Source organism: Lepidochelys kempii, chromosome 1 (assembly GCF_965140265.1).
Source record: "Lepidochelys kempii isolate rLepKem1 chromosome 1, rLepKem1.hap2, whole genome shotgun sequence".
NCBI lineage: Eukaryota > Metazoa > Chordata > Testudines > Cheloniidae > Lepidochelys > Lepidochelys kempii.
In genome coordinates, this window is record NC_133256.1 from 109,578,879 (window position 1) to 109,590,725 (window position 11,847).

Here is an 11,847-nt window from a genome sequence, read left to right on the forward strand (position 1 = left end):
GGAGAGTTATCAGTGCATTAACCATTTAAGATCTCTCTAGTCATCTGCACCAAATACTGACATTTATTTTTAATTGTACAATGATAGGTGCATTTATCTGAAAATAAATCAGCCTTCAAATCTAAGGTTTAGATTATCCTGTAACACTTCATTCACCTGACCTAAACAGTCAAATAATCATACATTACTGTAAAGTTTATTTTCAGTGCTATTTTTAACTTTTGTTTCTATAGATACCCACACATAACTTGTTTATATATACTCATTCATATTTTGGACATTTCTATAGAATATATAAGCAGGAGATATGAATCTGTTTGCAATAAAATAAAAATTAAAGACTGGTTTAGCTTGTTGATAAGCAATTAAAATCATTTAAGGGTCAATATGAAATGATTTCTTATTAAACTGTAATAAACTGTAAGTAGATAATAGACTAATAAAGTAGTGTTTTAATCTTACATTGATGTGTTTGTATTCACATTTTATTTTAGTCGTCTGATCGTGTCAGCTTCAGTGAGCTTTGTTCATCGTGACCAAGACTTTTTTTTCTTTTGCAGTAGTTTGAAAAAGGTGTTACATTTTCAGGAAGCCATATGTAGCCAGAAGAGGAGCAGAGTGATAAAAATGAGAGTTCACTGGAGGCTTAGGTGTAAACACAAAATCACTCACTCTGGATTGGTTTTAGTGCAGAGGTTCTGGGTTAATACAAATTGGCACCAGTCTGGCAAAGCTTCATTCCTTACATGCAGTTTTACAGCCATCAAGCTGAAAAAATTCCAAACAAAAACTATAAACCATACCGTGTAGCATATATTTTTCCCTAGTATTCTTTTCCCTGGAAAACCTGGGTTTTTCCCCCCCTGAGTAAAACCCTTCTTTTAAGGTGTTTTCCAATAGGTAGAGCACTACCAAATTCATGGTCCATTTTGGTCAACTTCACAGTCATAGGATTTTTAAAATTGTAAATTTCATGATTCTAGATATTTAAATCTGAAATTTCACGGTGTTGTAACTGTAGTGATCCTGACCCAACTCTGAAGGCAAGAGTACAGAAGTAAGGGTGGCATGGTATGGTATTGCCACCTTTACTTCTGTGCTGCTGCAGGGGGAGCGCTGCCTTCAGACCTGGGTGCCCGGCAAGCAGCTGCCACTCTCCAGCTGCTCAGGTCTGAAAACAGCACAGAAGTAAGGGTGGTGATACCGACCCCCGCCCCTAAAATAACCTTGCAATGCCCCCTCCCCCCACACACACGACTCTCTTGGGTAAGGACCCCCAGTTTGAGAAATGCTGGTCTCCCCCATGAAATCTGTATAGTATAGGGTAAAAGCACACAAAAGACCAGATTTCACAGTCCATGACGCGTTTTTCATGGCCAGGAATTTGGTAGGACCCAGATCAGCTGCTTAATTAGCTTTCAAATGGTAGTTCCTCCCTGAGCTGTCTCTAAACTATGGTTGGGAATTAACCCCTGAAGTCCCAGGCCATTGGCTGGCTTGTCAAGGACTCCTCTGCAAGATGCTCCTGGGGTAGACAGCAGCAGGGACCTGAGGTTCCCACCGGGGACCACCAAAATATTTGTATGCACCATCACCGTGTAAGGGAGATAATACATTTGTAGACCACTAGTGTTAAAATAGGTGTATTAATATTGCCATGACTTCAAAATAGCTCATTAGAAGTCTGAAAGACACAGTGATTAATGAGTCCATAGCACAATGTATGGGTCAGATCAAGTGTACAGGAAAACTTGGTTTTATTGATTTATTTATTCATTTCAGAGAATATTGTTAGGATCATTTCTTCTCTTTTGATCAGATTTAATTTTTGCATAACATTTAGTCATAATCCTGGACAAAAGAAATTAGAGATTTTTATGAAACCTGAAGATTTTCCTCAACCCCATCATATGAGGTCAAAATATGAGGTCAAGAAATCCCATGTTTTATTTTAAGACACACAATCATTCAGAAATATTTATTAGTTTAACTGAACTGCTTCTGTTGCTGACCCAAGTTTTAAAGAAAAGCTACATCATAAAATACTTTAGATTATAGCTATCCCACTCCTTTCTTCAAACTGAAATCTTGGTAAGAATTAATTAAAAACCCCGCTAAACAGAATTCTTACTGAAACATTCTAAAGATAAATATTTTATATCCGAACAACAGAAAAGAAGTAGAAGAACTGTCTAAAAACTGGAATTCTCAAAACAATACCTAAATTTTCCATAAGTATTAATATTGCATAAGATAAAATATTGTTTAATAATTTCTAATCTGCCTAGTCTTTGTTTCAGCATTTATGCACACTGAGCTATGGAGAGGTTGCAGTGGGAGCACCAGTGACTTCGTGACTTCTAAGGTTAGAGTAAAAATCATTATACAACCTAACTCCCTGATTTTAGTCATTCATAACGCTGAAACTTTTACCTTTTGATGTTGATGTTTATCGTACTAGGTCTCTGCCTCAAAGTGAATTTGTTTAGGAAACTTTGAGCCAAAATAATTCCATTTTTCAGTAGAAGAGAAATGGAAAAAATATACACTTTTCCCATAATTTTTAAAAAAAATGTTGTTTGTAACTCTGTTCAAAACAAAGTCAGTCAAAATGGCTGGGTCTGAAATTCGGAATAGAAATAGTCCTCGCTGAAAAGAAGTGTGTTTGTGTTCTGCAAAAATTTGCAAACTTTTGTAAATTGTATACTGAGGTATGCAGTATATATTTTTGTTAAGTTGGTAAAGTGCAGAAAAAAATAAAAGTTCACTAAACGTATGTGTGTAACTAAGGTAGCTATAGAATGAACTGTGTGATGAAACATTGCTTTGTATCACCAGGGACACCTATAACTGGGACTTCGTAAGTTATGCAAAATCTCCTTGTAAGGCATGCAGAAGCTGAGGAATTCTTAGAGAGAATGAAGTTCCTTTTTGTTCTTTTTAAAATCTTTGAGTTAAAAACCTAGGAATTTCCGTACCAAAACTGTTAACAGAATATTAGGGTTGAATTATGATTTATGGTCACAGTAAGCAGCTCAGGCCCTCCTCTTGGCATAAACCAAATTGTAGTGTTTATACCTCTGCTGGCAGTGGCCACTAACTGACCACTTAATTAAACTTCATAACCCCCCATGTTCCCATTCAAACAGTTTGAGCTGTTCAGGTATCATGGCTTTGAATTCCACATGCCCCTCTCCCCCATCCCTTTGGCTAGGGGAAGTTGGAAATTGAAACACAAAAAGTTAAGATTTTCTTTGTAATGTTACTTTGGCTAATTTGTGGTATTTTATAGACTGATACATATGTAAGAACTATCTTAATATATTGCTTATATTTTAAAGCCCTAAAATATGGGATGCAGAATATGGCAGAGGTAACATTATTCTGAGAACTTTTTCATTTCCACATTTCTGAGTATTTAAATTCATAAACATAACACTGGAGTCCCAGACAAAAAATATGTTAAGACAGAGTTAAGGTTGAGGGCACATGTTCATATTTTAGGATACAACACCACTGTAGAGTATTTTAATTATCCCATAACAAAGCATTAGAAACCTAGGAAATTCAGAGTTAAGGTTAAACCTGAAAGAAATCAGAAATTATTAAAATATAGAAAGGTATGGTACGCATGGTTTTCCTGTCCCATGAACATTTTTGAGATTTCAAAATTTTTCCCATTCTCCATTGGGGCCCCTGGTGGTGGATATTTTTCTCTGACCAGAAGTTCCCTCGTGGACCCAAGAAACCTGCCACAAAAATTTTCTATGAAAAGTTTCAACAAATTAGCATTTTCAGCCATCCATGTGCAAATTACTTGGCTACAACCTGTATTTGTTTCCACCGTACATTTGAAATGCATTTTACTGCTTTGATATTGTTCTGAATACTGGGGATGATGAGGTACATCTACTTAGCATTGCAGTTGCTTTTATACCCCTAACAAAGGGGTTTACTCCATAGGAAGAGGGATGAGATCATCACAATGTGTAAATGAAGGAGCTTCCACTGCTGCACAACTGTATTCTAGAATAGATATATTTTGTGCTTTGCTGGAGTATGTTTAACATACAAGCTCAAGAGGAAAGGGCAAAATATTATTAACTCCTCCTCCAGGTATCACAAGCTAAAAATAGTGGAATAAAGATATAACGAACAGTAGCAAATAGGAATGTCGGGGCTTCAGCAAAGACTCGTGCACAAGCTAAGAGCTAGATGGAATTATAGCCTCATCCTTCAAAATGTGGTTTGTTCGACTGCTGGTCTGTATGTGTATTCCACATGTAGGTACACATGTGCTTCATGCACCCGAGACCAGAGATTTGTAGCCAGAAATGGTGTTGGTTTGTGCATCTGCAGTTACTCTCTGAACCAAGGGCCTAAACAGTGGCACAGACTGATGCCTCTCCAGTTCCTTCTTACTGCCACATCGTCTGAGGATTCTGTGTCCATTTCGATCTTCCTCTGCTTTTAATACCTGTAAATAGTTTTTAGTAAGTTTAAACTTCGTGTTTTTATAGCTAGTATAGTTAGTGCTCCCTGCCTCAGGGAGCCTCTCCCCATGGAGGATCATGCCAAGACTGTATCTCCTGCCCCTGTTTCTTCTCCATCAGTGATGAACACCTCTACTGCCTTGGAGAGCTTACACTGCCACCAAGTGCAGCATCTGCTGCTCCTTCCTGCCTCAAACCCTTGAGGGACGAGAACTCCACCTGCAGAAGCATCTCATGAAGGAAGCCATGAGACCTCAGTTGGATCCAGGCCAGAGAGACTACCCTGTACAGTGGCCTCAGACTGCAAGTAGCACCCTTCTGAGCATGAGCTCTGGAGTAGACACCAAAATAGTTGTCTAAGAAACCCCCTCATAGGAATAGGGGAGATGACCATAGCAGTAAGGACAGATCCCAGTACAGATCTGCCTGTAAAATAAATAAAAGGATCCTTCCTTATTTTGGTCCAAATCAGGTGAATCCTTGCACGCAGGTCCTAAAGAATTAGATCTACATAAACCTTCTGTCCAAGAAGGTAAGGTGCAGATGAAAAAGGAGCCCATAGTTCCAGCTGCATCCCACAGGCCAAAAGAGGAGTACGCACCAGTCCCATCTGGGAGCTTCATGTTGGACCCCCCGTTCAGTGGTTCCAGCACACTCTGACTGGGATCCTCTGATTAATCAGTCCCCATCTCAGGGACTCTGCAAGCTCCAGGAAGGACTGAAACCCTTATCTTGCTGGAACATATTTTCACTCTGCCTTATCCACAGTCCTCTCTTCTGTCAGGCCTGGTCCCCCTTAGAGACATTTCAATGCCAGAATCCACTTTGAGAAGAGGATCCTCCCCTACTGCACCCACAAGTTAGAGCATTCTTCCACTGGAACCAGTGGCACCTCTGGTAGAACAGGAGCCTACCTTTTCATTGGACGTATCTGATGCTCCAGACTAGCCTTCCCCCAGGCCCTCTAGCAAACAAGCCCAACCATCCTCCTTCTCCAGGTTATGACTACATAGGGGGCTGTTGGTACTCTATGCCTTGGGGGCCCCTCTGAATGGTTGATCCTTCCTACTGGCCTTACTGGGCCCCAGGGAATCTGCATCACAGACAACCCAGATCCATGCAAGAATTCCACCAACTGTCTTCTCCCAGCTGTCAGAGTTTGCGGAGAAAACAGTCAAACAGGTCCTAACGAGTGTCTTTCTCCTGACTTGATAAGGCAATTGCTCCATCATCTCCTTCCCCATCTGATGACCGTAGGCAATACCAGGAACCATTACAGAAGGTGGCAACCGAGCTTCATGTAACTCTTGAGGAGGTCCAAGACACACAGCATGGTCTATTGGACATTCAGCAACCCCTTTGACCTTAGTAGGGTGGCCCTCCCAGTCAACAAGGCCATTGTGGAACCCACCAGGTCTGTGTCATACCCCTGCCTCCTGTGCCCCTACTGTAAAAAGGGCTGACAAATTTATTTGTGCTGACTAAAGGGCAGAGGTTTTTAGTTACACAACCAGTGCCCGAATCCTTAATCGTGCAGTAGTTACAGCGAGGTCCAGGATGCGACACAACCAAGACTGCTCCAACTAACAAGGGTGCTAAATGTCTTGATCTCTTGGGGAGGAAGGCATTGTTATCAGCTAGTCTCCAGTTCACAGTTGCTAACTACCCTCAGTACTGTTAGCAAAGTACAATTTCCTAAATTATTCTCAATATTTGGAATTCAGAGACAAACTTTCCCAGGGAGACATAGCTCAGTTCCAAGCCCTCATTGATGACTCAGGTTGGTGTCTAAAACATCACTCCAAGCAGCTGCTGACACTGCATCTAGAGCCATTGCCACAGTTGTAGTCATGAGGTGCGAATCATGGCTTCACTCCTTGGGTCTCTGTGTTGGAGTGGATTAGGCCTAGAGCCCCTTTGAGGCTTGAGGGTCCTACCACACCCCATCCCAGAAAAGAGCAGTAGAGAAGTCCTCTAAGTGGCCTAGAGTGGCTGGGGGAAGCAGCCACTCAGGGAGCAGTCAATCAGGGCCTAGGAAGGCCATATAAAACTCTGCAGAGCTGGAGATAGTGAGTTGCTGCCTAGAGCTGGAGGCGTGAGGTCTGTGTTCCTGGCTGGCTGGCTGGCTGACTGAAAGAGCAGCAGGACCACGGACAGCTTAGTGCTGGCAGGGACCAGGGCAGTGAAAAAGAGCTCTTGGCTGGCTGCTAGGCCTGAACACAGAAGAGCCCTGAGCTAAGGGTGAAGCATTGGTGAAGGCTGGGGCCAAGGGGAAGTGCCCCAGGGAACTGAAGGCAGCTTTGTTAAAGGGACAGGGTGGCGCGTGGCTGCTATTGTTAGGGTCCCTGGGCTGGGATCTGGAGTAATGGGCAGGCCTGGGTTACCCCTGTAGGTCACTGGGGAAGTGACTTGCAACTGGACAGTGATAAACCCCCAGAAGGGGATCTGAACTAGTTAGCGACCCAGCTGGAGAGCTGGGCCCACAGAGGGCAAAACCATTGCCTGCAGTGAGGAAACCCTGGGGATACGGCCTGACACCAGGGCCAAAACTGTTTAAAGATTGCAGACACACCCAACCCAAAGGAGCGCTTGCAAGAAGTGGTTGCCATGCTGTTACAGTTCCCTAGGGTGGGGGCAGAATACCATTGAGGAGTTGCCCTTTGATAAATTTAATTTCTTGAATGAGAAAACCAACAAATCCCTACACTCTCTTGATGCTAGGACAACTGTCCACTCTGTAGAAATTTGCACCCTGACCCAAAGAGAAATCACCACAAGCAAACCTACAGATCCAGCTTTACCCCCCAGGCATTTTATCATCAATGCCCTTATAAACCACCACACAATGACAAAGGGTTCAAAGATCTACATCTGCAGCTTCCTCTGCCTCCATGACTTCTGCCAATCCCCACCTGCTATCTAAGGGTTTCTTTGACAGATGCTCGAGGACTGCATACTGATATTGATGCCATGCCATATTGCCCCCCAAACCTTTGGCTACCTAACCAACTTTGCACACAACTAGAGGGCAATAAAAACAGACAAATGGGTACTAGAGATCATCCACTCTGGTTACACAATTGACTTTAGCTCCCCTCTCGGCCTCTTCTGGATGAAGGGACATCCTTCATCAGAATGTGAACTCTGTCCTCCAGTGAAGGTCCATAGAGCAAGTTCCATTCCAACATTAAAGGAAGGGGTTCTACTCCTGCTATTTCACAGCTCCCAAGAAAAATGGAGGCTGGAGACCAATTCTTGATCTACGCCAACTAAAGATCTTTATTTGCAAATCAAAATTTCTTATGGTAACACTGGCATCAATAATTCCCTCCCTGGAGGAGAGCACCTGGTTTGCGGCCCTTGATGTGAAAGATACTTGCTTTTACGTAGCTATTCACCACTCCCACAGAAGGTTTTTCAGATTCATGATAGGACAAGAGCACTACCAGTTCGGAGTACTCCCATTCGTGCTGGCAACAGACCTGGGTTCTTCATGCAAGTCTTCTCTGTGTTGACAGGCCAGATGAGAGGCAATGGCTATACCATCTTCCTATATCTGGATGACTAGTTACCAATGAGCAGATCAAGCTAATAGGTCCAGTCAGCAGCCCTATTCTTACTCCACCTCTGACATCATTGGGGATTTGTATAAACAAAAGTCCACTTTGACTCCCATAAAGACTATGGATTTCATAGGAACAATCTTAGACTCATCCTCAGGAAAGGCCTACTTCTCTAGAGATAGATTTCAGACTGTGGGCATATGGATAAATCAAGTCACTCTCAACCCACAGTCAACATCTGTCTTTTCCTCCTAGGCCACATAGCTGTATGTCATACATAATGCTGTTTGCCATGCTCCTCCACTGCCTGCAGGCCTGAGTTTGGTCTGTTTACTCATTAGACAAGGAAAACATGAATCCCACAGAAGGTCAGAGCCTCTCTCATATGGTGGACAAAAGTAGACCAGGTGTGAGTGGGAGTTGCTCTTCTTCCAACCATACCCAACACCAACCGTAATTACAGATGAATCCCTCATAGGTTGTAAAGCCCATATTGACAATCATATTGCACATGGTCCCCATGGGAAGCCAGAATGCATATCAATCTGCTGGAGATGAAGGCAGTTCACCTATCCTGCAACACATTCCTCCCCCTCATATGCTTCCAGTACATCCAAATAATGTCGGACAACATGACGTCAGTTTTTTATATAAACAGGATGGATCAAGATCTCTTCTTCTGTGTATAGAAGCAGTGAATTTATGGAACCACATCACACTCTCAGCGACATACCTACCAGGTGTGCAGAACAATCTAGCAGACCATTTCAGCAGGCATTTCTCCACAGACCATGAGTGGGAAATTCTCAGTTCTGTCTTTACCGAAATCATTACCCAGCAGGGACCACCATCTTGGGACTGTTCAGATCCCCAAAAAATAAGAAATTCAATCTCTACTGATCCAGATCTGCATTAGACTGAGACTCCTTTTGTTATCCTGGATGGACTATCTAAGGTGCACCTTTCCTACCATCCCTCTGCCACCCCAGGTTCTCCAGAAGATTTGCCAGGGTTATTTTCATTGCACCCAATTGGCCCAAACAGTTGTGGTGTCCGAACCTTCTATGTATATCATTCTGTCCTCCTATCTATATTTGAGCCTTTTTGGATCCATTAATTCAAAAGAATGGCAGGATCAGACATCCCAACCCAGACCCTCTTCACCTTCTGGCATGATATTTGAATGGGCATCAGACCTGGGACGTTCATGTTCAGAGGCTGTCCAAACTATTCTCTCTCATAGCGGAAAAATCTCTATTAGAAAATGCTGTCTGTCTACATGGAAGTGTTTCTCTACCTGGTCACAACAGAAACAGTTATCACCAGAATGGGCCAGTATCCCAAAAATGTTGGGGCTTTCCATTAGCTCGTTGATGGTCCACCTGGCAGTCATCATTTTGCATTCCATCCTCTGGTGGAAGGCCACTCTATTCACACTGCCACAATTCAGTTCCTGAAAGGCCTCATTAAAACCTTCCTCCTGGTGACAAAACCCACATCACAATGGGACCTCAGTGTTGCACTCTCAGCTTTTACCAAACCATCCTTTGAACTGATGGCTGCATGTTCTATACCAGACCTTTCCATGAAGGCTGCTTTGTTAGTTGCTATCACATCAACCAGACAGATGAGTGAACTGGGAGCACTCACAGGTGACTTGCTCTGCACCATATTTCATAAAGAGTCTCCCTTCATCTCTACCCAAAACTCATCCCTAAAGGTAATTTCAGAATTTCACGTGAACCAACCTATTCAGTTAACCAAAACATCATGCTTCCAGCAAAGAAAAAGGCTGCACTCCCTCGACATCAGGTGGAGCTTGTCCTTCTATCTACAAAGAATGAAACCAATTAGGAAAACACCAAGGCTGTTTGTTGCTGTTGCAGAGCAATTATGATGACAAACTTTATCGGCCCATAGATTTTCTAAGTGGATCTCTGGATCCATCATTCACTGTTTATCAGTTGGCATGTATTCCTCCCCCAGATGGGGTGAGGGCTCACTGTACAACAGCACAAGCAATCTCAATGGCATCTCTTCAATATGTACCAATACTGGACATTAGTAAGGCAGCTACTTGGAGCTCCATCTGCACCTTTGCAAAGCATAACACCCCATTTCTGATTTCTTTTGGCGGATGTAGCTGTGCGGTCAGCAGTTCTGGTTATCCATACCAACTGCATCCTTGCACCCTCCTTATGTTTGATTACTGCTAACCAATCACCCATATATGGAATACACATAGGGACCAGTACTCTAAGAAGAAGTGGAGGTTACATGCCTGTAACTGGAGGTTCTTTGAGATGTGTGATCCCTATCTGTATTCCACTGCCTGCATTCCTTCCCCTCTGCTTCAAACCTTTTCTGATTCATGGTAGAAGGAACTGGAGGTGTGTCGGTCCGCACTGCCCATTCGGATCACGATGAGCAACTATGCAAGCGTGGACCAATGGACGCTACTTGCTACAAATCTCCGGTCTCAGGCACATGGCAAATGCATACCCACAGGTGGAATACAGACAGGGACCATGCATCTCGAAGAACTTCCAGTTACAAGTAAGTTACCTCCATTTTTCTTGTCTCTAATACATAGATTAGAGGGTTGACAAGAACTGAATATTGCACCATGAGGATGTAGGTTTGTGTAGAAGCCACGCCTCCCTGAAAACTCACCACCACCCCGCCGTCCTCAGGCTGTTACTATTTCTTATTATTTGTATTACGATAGCGCCTAGGACCCCTCGTCCCAGACAAGGCCCCACTGTGCTACGCACTATACTAACACAGAACAAAAAAACAGTCTATTAGATGTCTTCACTCACCTGGGGCTTGTGTTGGATTCTGTGTAGCTGCTCCAACTCCACACAAGTGCACACTAACACATGTATTCTTTCTCTCTGTCTCTCTTTAATGCGTATGGGTCTTGCAGGAAGTGACACTGCCTCCTATAATGCTGCAAGGAACTTCTTGGTGGGGGGAAGGGAAATGGAAGAGTAGCCCTCCACACTGCCTATGCTCACTCTCTCTCTCTCTCTCACACACACACACACACACACACAGCAGCAGGTGCTGGAAAAAGTCCCCAGGAAGCTTTCCGGGGCAGATCTTTCCCTTACCCAAAATCCCTACCCCCTAGTTGTAAGTATCTCTCCTAGTATATATTTGCTGGAAGCTCAGGGGTGGAGAAGCCTTTTGTGATGGTAGGGGCTACCTGACCCTGCTTGGTTCCTCAGCAATTGCAGTCAGACTAGCTTCACACACATGGGTATGCTCTCACAGAATTTGTGGTGCAATCCAGACCAATAAGGGGTTGTCATCTCTTATCCTATAACCTTGAATGCCTCACAGTGCTTTGCTACTGTAATACCTGCCCTGGGACACTAACAGTCAGCAAACAAACAAACATGCAGGTCACACCAAATGTTTGTATGACTGCAGCCCTGGTCCAGCAACTATGACCCCAGCAGTCTGCCAGCAACACACCCGTCACTCTACTAGCCTTGGTTTTACTACTTGCAGGGTAACCCCAACTCACTCCCAGTCCCAAATTTTCCCAAATGTGCTCTAATATGTCTAGTCCTCTCCTGAACAGTTCCTCAAAAGGCACACAAGTACATCAAAGCTTATTAACTTCACTGGGTTAAATACACCCTTCCATTTAAACACAGCACTGAGTTAATTTATAGTAAAAATAAATGTATTAACCATAGGACAAAAGTTAAATGATGCCAGGTAAAAGGAATAAAGTCAGAAAGGGTTGCAAACAAATAAAAGTGAAAACACACATCTAA